Below are 17,790 nucleotides of genomic sequence, written 5' to 3' on the forward strand. Positions count from 1 at the left end.
TCGATACTCAACTGCTGAGCCACGCCCAGCCAGGCCATTTGATTATTTTAAACTCTACTTAGCAGCCTTTTTATTCTCCTGCTATTTTTTCTCAAAATACTTAGATCAAAGGTGTGATTTTTTTCCATATTGCTTACAATTATATATAACTGTAAATCTTTATTTCACGTTACTCATCATCTAAAAATTACATTAGCTCCCAGTTTTATTGGCATGCTCTCAGTGAATTAAGAGCAATATTATGAAAGAGTAGTTGTAAATAATAATATAAAGTAATTAAATAATAATTAAAGTCATAAAGAAATACATGGAGTAAAGTCTTATCTTCATGTCATAGTTACTAAGTAACTAGTCATGTACATTTTCAGCCTTTATTCATGGTGTTTTTGATGGTTATAATTAGACAACTGTGTGAAATAAAATATGGTCAATTTTTAAAATTTTAATTGCCAAAGATTCCAAAAATATAACATAAAAATTGTTAGTAAGAAAAAAAGTAAAAAAAGAAGTGGCTTAATATAAATAACATGGTAGATTAGAAAACTAAGACTAAAAATTAAGAACATGATGACACAGAATATTTTTAACTATTTTTTCCAACAGCAAATATGTTTCAGTCAATAAACCAACAAAGATCCCATTAAATATAGTCATGAAAAGTTTAGTTAATATAATGGTATTATGTAACTTTAGTATTTCTGATTCAAATAGTAAATGAAGGCCAGAAGTCAATATTTTAAAATATAGCTATAAGGGATTTTTAACTTCATTATACAAAAATATAAATACTGTATTCATTTTTTATTGATATCAACATGACCTACAGTACAATAAATTAGTAGCTTGTTAGATTAAGCTGATCACATAATTTTGGCCACATCTCCAAAAATACATGGAGTGTATTCCTCTTCCGTTGATTCTGGGTTGGACTCATAACTTTCCCTGGCTACTAGTACACAATAGAAGTGACACTGTAACTTATGAGACTGGTCTTAAAGAGATCTGCAGCTCTTGCTTTCATATGTTTAAAAGTTTCCTCTTGGGGAGCCCGAGTGTCCACCAGTAGATGAGTGGATAAAAAAGCTGTGGTACATTTACACAATGGAATACCACTCTGTCATAAAAAGGAAGAAAATTTTACCCTTTGCAATAGCATGGGTGGACCTGGAAAACATTATGCTAAATAAAATAAGCCAGTCAGAGAAATAAAAGTACCATATGATTTCACTCACATGGGGAATTTAAGAGGACAAATTGAACTACCAAGCAAAATAGAGACAGACTCATAGATAGGGAGCAGGTGGACAGCTCTTAGGAGTAGTGGGGAGATGTTGGGATGGGGGTAAAGGGGTTGAGCATAAAAGAAAAAAAAGAGAGAGGACTGATGGACATGGGCAGCAGTGAGGTGAAGGCAGGGTGGGCGGCGGGGTGAGTGGGGGTGGAAGAAGGCATAAGGGGATAAACGGTGTTGGAAAAAAATAGAAAATAAGAAAAATAAAATTAATTAATTTTAAAAAAAGTTCCTCTTGGAACCCACCCATTATGCAGAGAGAATTCCAAGGCAGGCAGGGAGGCTGTGCCGAGGATAGTCAAGGGGCTCTTACTGGCAACCTAAGCTAAACGTCCAGCCGGCAGCCGGCGCCCACCAGCAGCCGTGTTGAGTGAGCCCTTTCAGACGGCTCAGTCCAGCGGAGCCTCCAGAAGACTACAGTCCCAGCTGGCACCATGTGAGGCAGAAGATCTGAGTCCAGCTGGCTCAGCCTGTTCAGGCTGCTAGAGCAGGATAACAGATTGGATGGCTTATAAATAACAAAAATATCTTTCTTACAGTTTTGAAGGCCAGGAAGCCCAAGATCGAGGCAAAGCAGATTTGGGATCTGGTGAAGGCCTGCTTCCCGCTTCACAGAAGGCCATCTCGCTGTGTCCTCACATGGTAAAGAGGAAGGGCAGCTCACAGGGCGCCCTTCAATAAGGGCACTAATTCCATTCTTGAGAATTCCATCCTCATGACATAAACACCTCCCAAAAGCCCACATCCTAATATCATTACATTTTGGATTAGTTTTCAACATATGCATTTTAGGGGAAGACAAACTTTCAGTCCATAGCACCAGTCAACCCACAACATCAAGAGAAATAATCAATTGCTTTGTTCTTTAGAACCACTAAGTTTAGGGATGGTTTGCTATGCAGGAGTAGAAACTGAAATACAGGGTAAAAGTTCAGTTGTGATATAAGAGGGACGGTGATTCTGGAGTCAGGCTCCTGCCTTTAGACCCTGGTCTCACAAGAGTTGTATGACCTTGTTCAATCCACAATTCACTCCATTTCTCTGAGTCACAATTTCAATAGAAATCACATTACAGCAGCGATTTTCAACCTGTGCGCTGCAACAATTTTTAAAACATGCACTACCTGACTATTTAATCAGGGGCACTGACCTCTTTTCCCTTAGAGTGCCAAATTAAAAAAAAGACAACAGTCAACACAACAATCGCTGTCCAGTGTGAATGAATCAAAATTATAACTATCCTTCTGTCAAATTGGTAAAAATATATTTTTGGTGTGCTGCAGAATTTTAGTAATCAGCTTATGTGCCATGAGATGAAGAAGGCTGAACATCGCTGCTTTACAATACTGTTGTGAGAAGAGTTACTGTAAAGCACTTACACAGTGACCAAAACTTAGTAAAAAAGTCCCGTAAATGTTGGCTGTTGCTTTACTGTTGCTATTGGTGGCGATGTGAACCTGGTCTGTATGACATATTATGTAAGAGGCTTCGCTGCGAGAGACTGGTGATGCTGACCAGGGAATGGAAAAGTAACCCAGCATAAAATCAGACAGAGCTTATGTTGTTCAATACACTTATTACAAAGAAGATACATATTTTAATAAGCTGCTGTTTTAAATAACAGCAATATTGTTGGGCATAAAGGTAATTTTGACATTGAATAAATAAAGCTATGATTTTTTTTTATAAATTGTTGTTTTATATAACAAGCACATTACCCTTTGCCTCCTTTTCTAGAAATATTCAAAAGGATGCGTTTATCATAATGTTATTATGAAGCTTAAATACCTAAAGGTAGTTGACTATCTATAGTTTGATGTGACAATAGAATTCATGTTATTGCTTATTTGATAATAATAATAATAGTTGATTTAATTTTAACATAAAACTGAAGTTATCACATCCAGAAATATGCCATATTTCATTACATGCCCCATTCCGTTCTTCACTTATCTGATTAGATGTTAGTTTCTGACAAGAACTCTAATTTATACTGGCTATTCAGAAAATTCTTTTTCTTTTTATTTGTATTTATTAAATTTCCCAGCGGTATTCTCTAATTAGGTCTCAACTTTGATTTCACATTTAGAATGGTTTTTCTTTGTTCTTAAAAGAAACTTAACATTAGATTGATACTAATAACTAGTATCTATTTGTGTTACCCAAATAACAAGCATTTTTATCTTTATGTTTGACCAAGTGCACATTGTAAACCACTGATTTCACTTGCACAGAGTCAAACGCATAATTTCCTCTGCATTTACCCTTTCCAGCTCAGTGGGGAGTGTCTCTCCTCTCAAGCCTCCGCTGCAGACTTGATTTATTCAATAGAAAAGGGCGGTCATTCTGATGCATGACATGAAAAACTCTGCTATTGCTCCTTACTGATCTGTCCACCATGTACCATGGGCCTCTCCCTTAAATGGGCTCCTTATGATTAGTTTCTACAGGTTCATAAAATTAACATCAATCTAGAGAGGTTCTAACAGATCATAGAAGAAATGCAAAAGGGAAGTAAATGAATGGAAAATTACATTTCTGAAGAGAACACAATTGTACTTACAAAACTGAACAAAGAAAATACATATATGTAAAAATTATCCAGCAGCTCCTAATGCCTCCGTTATTTAGTGAAGATTTTAGGTAGCTACTCAGGCTAAGTCCGCCCAGTTTGTCTAGTTGTTTGTTTAATTTGTTTGTTCTATTACTCATGGTTTGTTCTTACTCAGAAATGTCTTGATCGATATGAAAGCTGCATTCAAACTGCTATTTTCTCTAATTACCCAAATTAAACGGGGGGGGGGGGATGACAGTGAGAATCAAAGAACATGCTCAATATTTTTTCAATGATTAAACAGACAATCTTGAAAGAAGTGTGACAGAGCCAGAAGTATGATGAGAAAACTTACTTTAATAAGAAGAATATAGTCTAGTTAATTGGCCAATGTCAACTAGCAAATTAATAACTAAAGCAGAACTCACACCCAGTCTTTGTTACCTAGTTTTAATTCTACAGTGGAGATCTCTCCCAAAATACAATACAGCAGTACCTCGGTTTTCTAACGTCTCCGTTGACGAGCACCTCAGTTTACGAGCGCCCTGAAGCCGGGTGGAAACGCTTCGGTTTTCGAACCTGCCTCGGAAGTCGAACACACCCCACGGCTTCTGCGGAGGGCAAGGTCCTGAGGCCCAGCTGTCGGCTGTGGATCCCTCGGTTTTCGAGCATTTCAGAACACGAACGGTCTCCCTGAACGGATCACGTTTGGAAACCGAGGCACCACTGTACTGCACATGCAAGAAAGAATCACAATAAATGTAACTTTGATGTCAGAGTAAATCCAAATCCTTATGTCAAATAGTTTTAATTTAATTATTGGTTCACGGCTTCCTTGTTCAGTAGAGACTGAACCAAGGACTGTGTGAGCTAAGCTGTCCTTATCAAATAGGTGTTATTAGAGTCACTTATTATACAGATGGCATAACCAACAGCGCTCCAACAGCGAGTGGAAGTACTATACAAAGAACAGAGCCCAAGCAGGCCCTGCAGGCGCAGCTAAGCTGCAGGAGGAGCTGGCTCGCGCTCAGTGCCATCTGTACTTGCTGCATGGCTGTCTAGTCCTTAAATCACAACCATGGCCCCAATGAGTCCCCAAATTCAAATCCAGTTTAGAGATGGGCCACACATAAAAGTCCGCAGAAGTACCACCACATCCCTGTGGCTCTAAAGGACAATGGAGAAGGAAAACCCTCCCTCTGCGAGAATTTCAGGCAATACATTTGGTTGGTCATCTCTCCTGAAGGAGACAAGGCCAGAGAAGGTTGGCGGGTAGAGAATGGAGTGTCTTTGGTCCACATGAAGGACACTCAGATTCTTCTCACTGAAGGTCTGAAATTTGAAGTCTGAGAAACTTATGCAAAGATATAGACTTAAATTAGAGATTGTGTTGAGTGTCCAGGGCAACAGCAGCAGCAATAAGAATCAATTAAAAATAGAACCAGTGGTGATGTCCTAATCAGGCAAAGTCTCTGAGTTCTACAACACTCCATGAAATTCCACGACCTAACAAACTAAAACACACTTTTCTAAAAATTACTATTTTATTCAAGGTAATCAGAATTATTTTGCTTTTGAAATCAAGAAATCTGACAAATACAATGTCATCTGCTTCTACATGTAAGTATCATTAAAAATATTTTATTCAGCAAGAAATATGTTTTATGAGTTTAATGCTTGGCCTATTTGAAAATAAAAAATACCTTCACTTCTAACATATGAACATTTGTCTACAGAGATTTGTTTTTCAGAGCTCCACTGACATTCTGGGACTATGTTTCACAGATAAGGTAGCCATAGTTAATAACAAATCTCATAAACTTCAATGCACTAAAATAGTATTTGAATGATTTTCCTAATAATATAATGTGAAAAAAATGATACGTGATTAGAAAATTTCTAAAGTGCTGAAAGCATTATACACTAATTAGTACTTTGTAGCTGAGATTAATGTTTTATTTTAAAGGGAAATATGAAGATTGTTCAGAACATTATTGCAGTTGAAATAAAATGGAAATTCAAATTTAATCCACATGTTTTAATTGGTTTTAATGTGAGAACTAGTCTAAATATACTAATGTAACATGACTGTGAAATAATCAACAAGCAATAAGTTTGAAAATATGCATAATTGAAAAGCAATAATAAATAATGTTTACTTTGTTTTGAATTATCTATAAACTATAATTACTGCTTCTGTTTACTCACGTCTGGTTCAAAACATAAATCAACTTAAGGCCAACTTTACTGTTGTTTTCTTCTTTTGATCTTTTGTTTCTTTAAAAAATATTTGCAGTGGACAGGATTTCTACTTTCCTCTTAAGCTGGAAGATGATCCTGCTGAACTCATGAATAGAAAACTTAATTTAAAATTTAACAGCATCATTTACCATGTGAATTATTATAATGTAGCATGCTAAGAGGGCTGTGACTCCAATATCTGTGTTCAAAATACTTGAATATAAATACTGAAGATATTGTCCCTTTTGAGCCAATAAAGAAAGTATCATGAAAGAGAGTAAGTGACTAAAGGAATTGTGGTCACTACAAATGTCCATGAAACCAGAAGTAGTCCTTCAAAAATCTGCTGTGCTGCCAGTGAATTCAAAAAGGGCAAAGTTAATGAGTCATTGATATAATTAAAGTAATAGTTGAATGGGCTACTAATCAATTAATAATACAAACTAGAATATTCTAACATTTTAGTTCATTGGGGCACATTTAATTTAGAAGACCACATTCCATGCATAAAGAAATATAACATTTACATTACCAAAAATATTTATTTTCCTACCCTTTAAAAAAGAAAATAAAAGTGATCTAGAGCCATAGCCTGAACCTCACTGTCTTCTTAAAACATTAGAAATAAAAAAGAACATTTTTCTTTTCCAATCTACAGGCACACATTTAATCGGAATAATGTAACTGATGGATGTCCTCCACAAAAACATGTAGAGGTGATGGACCATGCCCAAGTTGCTCATAAGGCACTTAATAAATGAGAGGGAGCGAGAGGCAGAGATGGAATAATCAAGTACTTCAGAGGGGTAAGCTGTAGGTTTTTCCAGGTAGAGAGACATAAAAATGTCAAAATTATTTTAACTGTTTGATACATAAGTATGTAAAAATGCCTCAGTATCTTGAAAGAGATAATGCGCCTTGCACACATTCTTAGGTCAGAATTTATGTACTAATTTTATCTCCTTTAGAATCTGAATTAAAACAAGCCTTGACTCTGATTACATACTGATGCAAATTAGCCTGCCAGAGTTATGATAAAAGATACACTTTGATAAAGTTAATTCCTACATGAAGACCCACAGAATGGAGGCCACCCCATTGGCCTGGCCCAGATCACAAATCTAAACCTAAGTGAGCCTGCACTTTCAGGAACCGCCTGAAGAAAACCTAACCTACACCAGTCACAATCCTCCAACTCAGCTTTAGCTAGCTTACTGACCCTAAAAAATTAGGACCTGCTAGCATTATAAGGAAATCCCTGATCTCCTAGCCAACCATGCCCTGTTCCTGCGTTGCCTGTCAAACTCACTCTTGCCCAAAATCCCTGGGGCAAGGCCAGCCATTGCTCACGAGGCACAGCCCTTCCCCAGCCCATGGGTTGTTTCGCTTGAATAAAGGACATCAAACTTGTTACTAAATTGTTTTGGTTCTGTCGTTTGACAGTTTATGCCAAGCCCCAGGCCCACACTGATGTTACTTAGCATGCCACTTCGATGGGCATTGTGAGAAATATTGAATTCAAAATTGAAATTATAACAAGGGAACAGCTTTTTGACAGTCCTCCCCTAGAGACCCACTAAAATATCTCGGGGAGGGGAAGATTTGCTCTTTTTCAAAAAGAACAAAAACAAAAACTAACATTTAAATAGTTTCCCTAAATTAGAATATCTAGGACTTTCATTAAGAAAACAATATCTCTAAAGGGGGCCAAATATATGGTGATGGAAGATGATCTGACTGTGGGTGGTGGGCACACAGCACAATATGCAGATCATGTATCATAGAAATGTACACTTGAAACCAATATGATCATCTTCTCCAGTTACTCCGATAAATTTAATAAAAAATTTTAAAAAGCACAATATCTAATCCCTCTTTCACATCTATAATGGATCAGCTTTACGGACACAGAAGAAGGTGTTCCTCCTCTTCACTGCCTACGTACAAACCGGATACTGTAGTAACCATACTCTAAAATCCGGCAGAGTTCCAGTCCTGCAGATGGTCAGATTTTGAGAAAGATATTGCTCAACTCTTACAAATCACCCTTAATTTTCTACATCATAAACATGTAAAACTACTCTGAAATCTGGGGATTGGCAGTGTATTATTTCTTTATTGCTGCTATAGTACATTCTCATGATGTAATGTCTTAAAAGAACACAACTTTAATATCTTACAGTTCTACAGGACAGGAGTCTGACATGGGTCTCACTGGCCTCAAATCAAGATGTTAGCAGGACTGAGTACCTTTCTAGAGACTAGGAAAACAATCCATTTCTCACCTTTTCCAACTTTTAGAGGTTGCCTACTTTCCTTGGCTCATGGCCTTCTTCTGTCTTTAAAGTCGGCATTGGCAGGTTGAATATTTGCCTAACATGATCCCAGCCTTGCTTATTTTATCACACCTTTTCTGACTTTTTCCTCCCTCTTCCACATTTAAACAACCTTAGTGGTTTCATAGGGCCCATCAGAATAATCAGGATAATTGTTTTTTAAGGTCAACTGATTAGCAAACTTAATTCCACCTGTAACCTTCATTCCCCTATTGCCACATACCCTAACCTATTCAGAGTTTCCAGGGGTTTGGACATGGGCCTCTTTGGGAGGTGGGCATTATTCTGCCTACCACCAGTAGTATAATATTGCTTCCTGGAAGCTATTACAAAATTCAGTAATTGACTTAATGCTGGAGTTATTTATGCAGATTGTATTTTTCATGTCCTATAACAGTGTGTTATAGAAGTAGTCCAGACGGGATGCAAGCAACTTGCCTCAGGCCTGCAAAGCCACATGATATAGGCCAAATAACTACTGAAATGTAGCTGTAAATAAGACTTCCATCAACATGGCACACTAAACTAACTGAACAAGCTCTGCCTCAATCTAAATGTAAATAGATATTCTGAATAAAATTTGAGATGAAAGAGTTTTAAAATACATAGTTAAATTTGGGAGGGAAAGGAAAAAGAAAGAAAAAACACAAAGAATAAAAATTAAAAAGAAATAAATTAGCAAAGTACGGGGGGAATTCAAAGCTTCTATAGTGAGAAGGAGCTGGCCCCATGGTTGGTCAGAGAGATTCGACTTCATTGACTTAGGAGATACTGAATTGTGTTTTAATTGCTCAGAAAGATGAAGACAGTAACTGGAACAGCCATGAGTCTGAGAGGTTTACGCAAAGCCAAAAGTGATGCTCTCCCTATAAGAAAGAAAGAGAGGGAGGAAGGGAGGAAGGGAGGAAGGGAGGAAGGGAGGGAGGAAGGAAGGAGTGGAGAAAAAACTACTAATGCCCTCTCTTGATTTCTACATAGGCAAGTAAGTATTTAAAAGATATCTGAGTAAAAGTGAGACAAATCTTGACTCATGCAAAGTATGAGGTCTGCATTTAAATACACTTTGAAGATAAAACATCAATTCATAAAATTAAGATAAATGGGTTTGGGAAAGGGAAGAAACCAAAAACATTGGCAAAAAATAAATACAATGTTTTTTACTAAAAGTTTTACTATCCAAATAAACAAAGGACTACCAGAAATAAGATACCCAAATGAAGCGCATGCAGAGAAAATACCACTCTTTACTTAAGAAAAAGAATTACCATGAGAGAGTCATTAGACATAGAAATCTCATAACTATAAATAAAAAATGAGACTTTACAAAAAGTATGTTTTTAGTGATTAGAAGGTAAAGAATGGATACCTTATTTATTTATTTAAAATATATCTTTATTGATTTCAGAGAGAGGAAGGGAGAGGGAGAGAGAGAGAAACATCAGTGATGAGGGAGTCATTGATCGGCTGCCTCCTGCATGCCCCCGACTGGGGATCGAGCCCGCAACCTGGGCATGTGGCCTGCCCGGGTATTGAACTCCGATCGCCTGGATCCTAGGTCAATGCTCACCTTTGAGCCACGCCTGGCCAGGCTGAATACCTTATTTTTAATGTAATTTCTAAAAATAAAAAAAAAATAGATTTTTTATTAAAAATAAAACCCAATAGACAAATTTAACTTTGTGAAAGAAAAAAATTAGAGACCTAGTGCTTCCAAAATGAATCACCCAGAATGAATTACAGAAAATTATATAGCATGAGGAGACAGAAGTTTAACTTCAGGGCCCAACAAGAAACAGGTCCCAAGGCCACATTCCAGACTTGTTGTAATCCCTGGTTAGCTACATACACCCAAGAAGAATGGGTAACAAAGATAAAGGTACTTTACAAAACCTGCAGCCTTGCCTCAAGCCAGATCGGCTCCTTATTAACTCAAGACAATGCTTCTTAAAATATATACTACCTAGGAGGAAAACCTTTTCATAATAATACTAAAGTGCCATTTACCTTCTCAATTTCGTCAGCATTTGCACCAATGGTGCAAAAGCAATGGCAGTTAAAAATGCGGATGGATGCCTTAGCACAAAATAAGGCAGCGGCCTCAAGCTGTACTAACCCTCACTTCATTGTAGTCATTGTTTTCTTCACAGCTGCACTTACAATTAAAATGCAATCACAATTCCTAATTGACATTTTTATTTATGATGAAGCAGTAAAAAGTCATTAATTGAGTTTTATTAATTGATCCTTAAAATGACATTTCTTTATGATAATAATGTAACTATTCATAAAGCAATCCTGCTCTCTTCTAAAATATATTAACTTGAGGAGAAAAAAAATCACATTTGTTGTAAGCTGAACTAGATACTTTTTTTCATGGAAAGTCATTTTTTTTTAATATATATTTTTATTGATTTCAGAGAGAGGAAGGGAGAAGGAGAGAGAAATAGAGACATCAATGATGAGAGTCATTGATGGGCTGCCTCCTGCACGCCCCCGGCTGGGGATCGAGCCCGCAACCCGGGCATGTGCCCTGACCGGGAATCAAACCACATCTCCTGGATCCTAGGTTGATGCTCAACCGCTGAGCCACGCCTTCTGGGCTGGAAAGTCATTTTTAAAGGAATCAAAAAAATTTAGAGCAGAGAGAGAATGAAGTAGAAGCTGCATATGAAGCAAGAATGGCCAAAAATTTTTCAAAACTAATGTAAAAAATGCTGTAGCACTGGAACAGTAATACAGGGAAATTGAAATATTTTAAAAGTGCAAGTAATACAAAGAGAGAAATTTAAAAGTAGCACAAAAGTAGAATAAATAAACAGCATTGAGTAAAATTATACATATACACCTAACTATATCATTTCTTACATTTAATATAGAGGGAATAATAATCTAAATATTATTTTCAAACTTGAATAAAAAAATACCATATATGTGCTACTTGAAAAAGACATGACTTAAAAGTTAGGACACAGAAACATTGAAGGTAAAATGATCCATCTTGTATAACATGGTAGGAAGAGTGTATTTTTGAGTCTTCACTTTTGGGTCTCCTAAACAGTTTCTTCCTTCTGTATCTGATGTATCCCTTAACTCAACACCATGCTTATAATTCTTTATGAAAATGTTCATAGCTTCTAATTATTTATTTATTCTCTCTATCACTCCCCCCCCCCCCCATTCCTCCCTCTTCCTCTCAGTTTATTCAGAAACACCAACTTCCTACACCCAGGCTATGATCTATAATCTCCCTAAGAATAGGAGCCAGTCTTTCTTGTTTCTCTAAACCCAGTTTGCACATCTTATCAATTAATAACATCATGTGTGTATATAATGAGCTTTTATTGTGTTTACTATGCATTCCAGGCACAATTCTTAGTGTTTTAAGAATAAAATTAAAAAAATAATAACTTGTCTCTCATAGCAACCTAATGAGGTAGTATCATTTGCATCCCCATTTTACAGTAGAGGAAACTGAAGCAAACAGAAGTAATATACCTTTGTCACAGGTGACAGGACTGGCTCCAGGCGCCTGACCTGTGGGGTCAGACCTGACCTGAGTTCCTCAACCTCCATACTTGAGTTCTGGCTGGGAAAGAATTCAGAGCCAAAACTCCAACTATAAGAGAACATTTATTAAATCACAGAGGTATAAAAAGTAATTCCTAGAAGAAATGAGCTTAGCAAACAAGTTATAGAGGCAAAGGAAGGGCCTTGGAGCTTGGGAGTGAGGAAGCTAACACGCCTGGGGGTGGGGAGAGGGAAGTGAAGGGAGAGGGAAAGGTGAGGGCTGCTCCCAGGAGGGAGAGTGTCAGGGGTCCTCTGTCCTAAGGGTTTTAAGCCTGGAGACCTTAGGGGAGGTCCCATGGGGAAGATCTCATTATAATATTCAGCAGCTTTCCAGATGTAACCTTTCAGGTTGTGGTCTCCACTGATAGATTGGTCAGTGTCAGAGTAGGGGTGTCGCTATCCAAGGCCGCTTGTCCTGAGGTCAGCTGTGGCTGGTTTTGTTGCTTTCCTGGGCCTGGAGCTGAAATGCAACTGAGGCCCAGATGTTATTTCTAGGGAGGAAAGGTGAGGGGATCCAAACTACATTACCAGTGGTTTGCTAGGGGAGAAAAGGTCACCCGGGGGACAAGGTCCTACCCTACAATTGTCCTTTGCTAGGCACCTGGGGCTTTCCACCCTAGTGACCTTTTGTACTTGGCTCTGCTCAAGTATGTCTAATAGGCTATCACAACTTGATCAAGGTCACAGGGAGTAGAGACAGAATTATAAACCTAGGCTATCTGGCTGTAAGGCGCCTGCTCTTAACCACTACGCTTTCATTTTCTTGCAAACAGATTAACTTCCTGGAACTACTTTGACATAAACTTTCATTTCAGAAGAGGCTTCTGCTTTATATTTGCTTAATTTAAAAACTCACTCAAAAGATTCCAGAGAGAGAGATAGAAAGAGAGAGAGATGAGAAGAGAGATGAGATTGCCCCCCATGGTGCTTATAGATTTCTACCTTTAGAAAAAATACTTGCTGGTTTAAAATGGAAATACGTAAAGGCAGCTATCTTCTAGACTTGAGATTTTAAAAAAGTATTGCTGATTTCATAGAGCTGAAGACAGGGTAACACATCTCTAATTAGATTAGGGAATTTTAAAGACTAGCTCACTACATTTTCTGAATATAACATTTATATCTTGAAAAATTCTCACTAGCTAGTGAAACATTTTTCATTCAGAGCAGTTGAGAGATCTGTCTTTTGAATAATAGTAAACACAGCTCACATTTATTTGAGAATGTCAGAAAACAGTCCAGTTGACAATATTAATAGAGTGGAAAATCTATGATCATCAAAACTTTCCTGTCAAATATGACAACCTTCTAAATTACTTGTCAAAGTTGACCTGCACACATGCTGAGATGAACCAAGTTAGGCAAGTTAACAGTGAGTGTAAAAGTGAGATAAAACTTCGAATTTCCGTGATATCACTGTATGAATCTTGGAATTGAGTAGAGAAAGCAGAGGAAAAGCTTACCTCCTTCTATAACCATCGAAGAATATAAAGCATATTTATACCAATGTGAGAAGTCCTTCGTTCACCTTTTCCCTAAGTCTTCAGGGCTACAAGCACTTAAGAAGAGGAAGCGGGGCCAGGTATGTGTGTTCAACCCATAGAAGAAAGTCATGTCCCTTTACTCTCATCGCCCCTGGGCAAAGGTCCACAGGTCGTCTGGGAATCTTCATACCAATCCTTCCTTCCCTTGTCCTCACATTTATCATTAATTGTCTGCAACAATCTGCTTGCTTCACCAGTGGCAAGTTTATGCTTAGTGACCTATGGACTGAATGCTGATCTCAAAGTCCAAAAAATTTATTATTCAAAAATAAAAGAAAAATTATACTGGAAATAATCTTGTACATGCACTTCAAACTTTTCTTTTAGTTAAAAAACACACCACTAAACAGAATGTATTTTTCTTTCTCTGCACTCAGTCAGATCATAGAAAAAATAAATATAGCAAGGAAAGAAAAATTACTAAAAGGGATACTTTTCTGTCAGCCAAGAAGATCGGAAGTCTCTGGGGGTTTCGCTCCTCTCTCCCCTTGGTTGCTTCTGTCATATTTTATAATAAAATATATCACAGAAGTGAAAAAACATACATTGTTTCTTCTGATTTTTGAGAAAAGAAATAGCTAAACTTGATATGATGCTTCAAGAATTACTTAACACATATAATTTCTCTGCTATTTAAAGAAAATAAATACAAGACTACTCTGAATAGAGGTGGTTCATAATTGCAAAGATTCTGATTTAATTTGATTTTAGATTTTGTTCAAGGTGCTTGGTAACCAAAGTAATTCCACCAATCACCAGGAATAAAGGCTTTGAGCCCCAAAACAAAAGGCTCAAAGGCTACTCTGCATCTTCTCTTCTGCTAGTCGATATAATTAGATTATCTATTTGGACTCTTTGATTTTCCTGTATTTACACAAGATCTTCCCCTTTGTTTTCCCTTGAAAAATATTATTATTTTTTATTTCTGTTCACCTTCATTTTACATAGGGAGCATCTGTAAAAAAGAATCTGGAAAACCAAAGATTAGGACCCTAAAAAATATTTAAGCATTTTTTCCTTTCTTTTCTTTTTTTTTATAAGAAAACTAAAGTACTTCTTTAAAAGCACTACTTTGATATATAGTTGATTTTTCTTTCCTTATAATAATATATGCTTGTTCATAAATTTCATTATAGGAGAGCTCATTCCAAAACTGACCTTTAGTTTTGGCATTCTGTTCTAATCTTATGGTTGCAAAAATGATCATTTTCCTTTCGGTTCAACTGTATGTATTTTAATACACTCTTTAGTCACACTTTGTGCGTGTGTGGGTTTAGAGCTTAATAGTGTACTCAGGCTTGCCAGGAGAGTGCCATTAGCCTGAGAATGGCAGAAAAGATATATGATACAAAATTTAGGACAATCCAAACACATGTCACTTGTGGGCAAACTGTTCTGTAATATTTTTCCTGATAGAAATTCCACACACTTTTTAAAATGAAAGACTTATGTGACTGTGTGTATTCATTCACTTGTGTACATTTCCTTAAAAGATATTGAAACACTGATTTATTATGATGTATCTTCAATTGCAATAGATAGTCTACAAATATTCCATTTGCTTAAGGATACACTACAATAAAGACATAAGACTAAACCAATCAGACACAGTTCACATCCAAAACAGAACCATAAAGGACACATTTTGGAACCACAGAAATCATTGTAAATGCTTTGACGGATTGTTTTATATATTTCTAAGAAAATTATTGTATTCATCTAAGATATTTAATCATGAACATATTAAAGAGGAATGATTGTCTATTATATGGAAAGGATGCCTGTAAAAGAAAGCTTTATTGATATAACAAGAAAATAATCTGTCCCTAAAATTATAGAGCAAAACATATAATTTGACATATATTCTCAGAAGTTATAGTTCCATGTTCAAATTCACTGTTTTAAAAATTATTAAGATGTACCTTATGAGCTTACTGTGAGTTGAAAGTATAGTAAGTGTAACAAAATTATACTACTAAGCTACTAACCTTGAGGAATGCCATGAAACTTGCATTCTGCATAGGAGAGGATTCTTAGCCTTACCTTCCAAAGATAAGTGTAAGGCTTCTAATCCTTTAGAAATGATCTGGAAAATGTACTATTAAGCCACCCTCCATGTAAATTCTTAGAGCCATTCATCAGGATCTCATGAGGAGGAGAAAACCATAATGCAATTAAAATCCATGACTTTATGCTATTTGGGACTATACACAATGAAATTTTGGGGTTGTGTGTATATGTGTATGCATCATGTTTACGGGGCTAAAAAACACCTTTTACAGTATTAGAAAATGAAAATTTAAAACATATCTCCATGTTTTAAAACAAATCATTGCAAATCTGTTTCTGAATAACCAATCAAATAGACTCTGCTATGTAAAGAGAAAAACAAATGACCCATTTGAAACATCAATAGAAATGAAATTCTGAAGAAAGACAGAATAAATTAAATATGCTTTTAAAAAATTCTTAAAAGTTTCAAAAAGACTTCCTCATTTGGGTCTCATTACAGTAAGTCCTCACTTAATGTTGTCCATAGGATCTGCAACTGCACACGAACCAACATATAGGCCACCAATTTTACCACAGGCTGAGTAATATAAACAAGAGGTAAGCTCCTATGGCATCTCCTAAACATGAGAGCAAAACAGCATTGAATGAAACATTATGAGAGTGCCTGCTGTACCGAGAAAGCTCAGTCCTAAACTGGGCGACAGGAAGAGCCAGGAGACCAGGGTTCCGATTGCCATTTTACCATTAGTTCACTTTGTCACTTAAAACAAATCAATTAACCTGTCTAAATCGTACCTGCCTCCTCCTTAACATTGGCAAATAGATTAGATGATTTCTATAGTAGCCTCTAGCTCTCTGATTCTGATTACATTCTGGCTTGAGACCAAAAATCTTTATAGCAAGTTAAGAGGCTACCACTTAAAGACACTATGAACTTTTTAAATGATTTTCCTACAAATGTAAGAGAGGCAGAAGCTTGAAGGCGGTAGAATGAAAGTTCTGCTTCCTCACAGTGCCGCGTGGTTCATTTCCTCGCTTCAGCCAGGGCTCTGCGAAATATCCCCTCCTCAAAAAGACTTTCCTGAAACAACCCCTGTGACAACTCACCCATTGTTCTCTGCACGTTAATATCTAAAATTTTTCTTTCTAGTGTCCCTTGCTACCAGATATTTTACATTTTTTAATATTTTGGATGTTTATAAACCCCCCAGAAATATAAACTCCAGAAGAGCAGCTTTGCCTTGTTTTAATTCCATGGAAGTTCTTCCAACAGAATGGAGCTTGGTATACAGACGGAGCCCGGTGAAAGTTTGTTGACTGAATGGTTGAGGCTTTGGACAAGTGGATCCATAGGACTGGACCACAGAGGTGCGTTAACACTGTGTAGAAGAGAATGAGGCTGGAAAGTAAGCAGGAACATGGTCAGGGGAGGGTTGATACAACATTCTAGTTAGGGTTGTCCAATAGAATTTTCTGTGATGATTGGAATATTCTTGATTGGTTCTGTCCAATTCTGTATGTAGTCACTAGCCCTGAATGAGGCTGTGATTGAGGAACTTGATTTCTTTTATTTACTTTTAATTCATTTTACATTTAAATGTAAAGAGCCTCATATGGTTAGTCACTACTGTATGAAGTTGTGCAGTTTTTAAGGAACTAGAAACTGATTCCAAAAACAAAAAGCCACGCAAGTTTTTGTAGCAAAAATAAATAAATAAATAAATAATAGCACAAGAACTATATTTTTGAAAAGTGATACCGAAAGTAATCGTTTTTGAATGAATTGGAGTAAAGGAAAACTGGAAAGCAAAATAGCTAGCTAGAAACTTGTAAGAATTTGTGTATTAGGAATGGAGGACCTGACTTAGAGCAGTGACAATATGAATGGAAGGAGAAGAAATGATTAGGAAACATCAGAGGTCAAATCCACAGGATTTTGATGTTGTAACTGTGAATGACCCCATGTTTGCTGCCGTAGATGATCTGATAGATATCAATATCACTAGCAAAAGGCCCGAGGTAGTGGAGAAAAGGCACACTGGTATTAAGGACATTCACTGATAAAAATTCAGCTCATTTTGAATACTTTTTAAATCCAGGTACCTAAATCATAATTATGTTCCAAAAATCAAATGCATACATGAAAAAAAAATTATTGCTTTCTTATTTGCTTCAAAAACAAGTACAAGAAAGTTTGTATTCAATTTAAAGTTGACATTAAATTGAGACTTTTAATATTGAATA

The 17,790-nt window shown here is 36.6% G+C and overlaps 1 long non-coding RNA gene across 3 annotated transcripts in view; it reads right to left on the bottom strand.

Annotated features, from left to right (window-relative positions):
* The window catches only part of LOC107529813 (uncharacterized), a 54,287-nt gene that overhangs the window by 16,028 nt on the left and 20,469 nt on the right, over positions 1–17,790 (bottom strand). The window contains exon 4 of one of the 3 annotated variants that reach the window (XR_001602482.2): positions 15,515–16,945. The exons of the other annotated variants lie outside the window; for them this stretch is intronic. This is a non-coding gene — a long non-coding RNA (uncharacterized LOC107529813). Of the gene's footprint in view, positions 1–15,514; positions 16,946–17,790 lie in introns of those variants that run through there. 3 annotated transcript variants of the gene reach the window in all.

This window comes from Miniopterus natalensis, chromosome 4 (genome assembly GCF_054644295.1).
Source record: "Miniopterus natalensis isolate mMinNat1 chromosome 4, mMinNat1.hap1, whole genome shotgun sequence".
NCBI lineage: Eukaryota > Metazoa > Chordata > Mammalia > Chiroptera > Miniopteridae > Miniopterus > Miniopterus natalensis.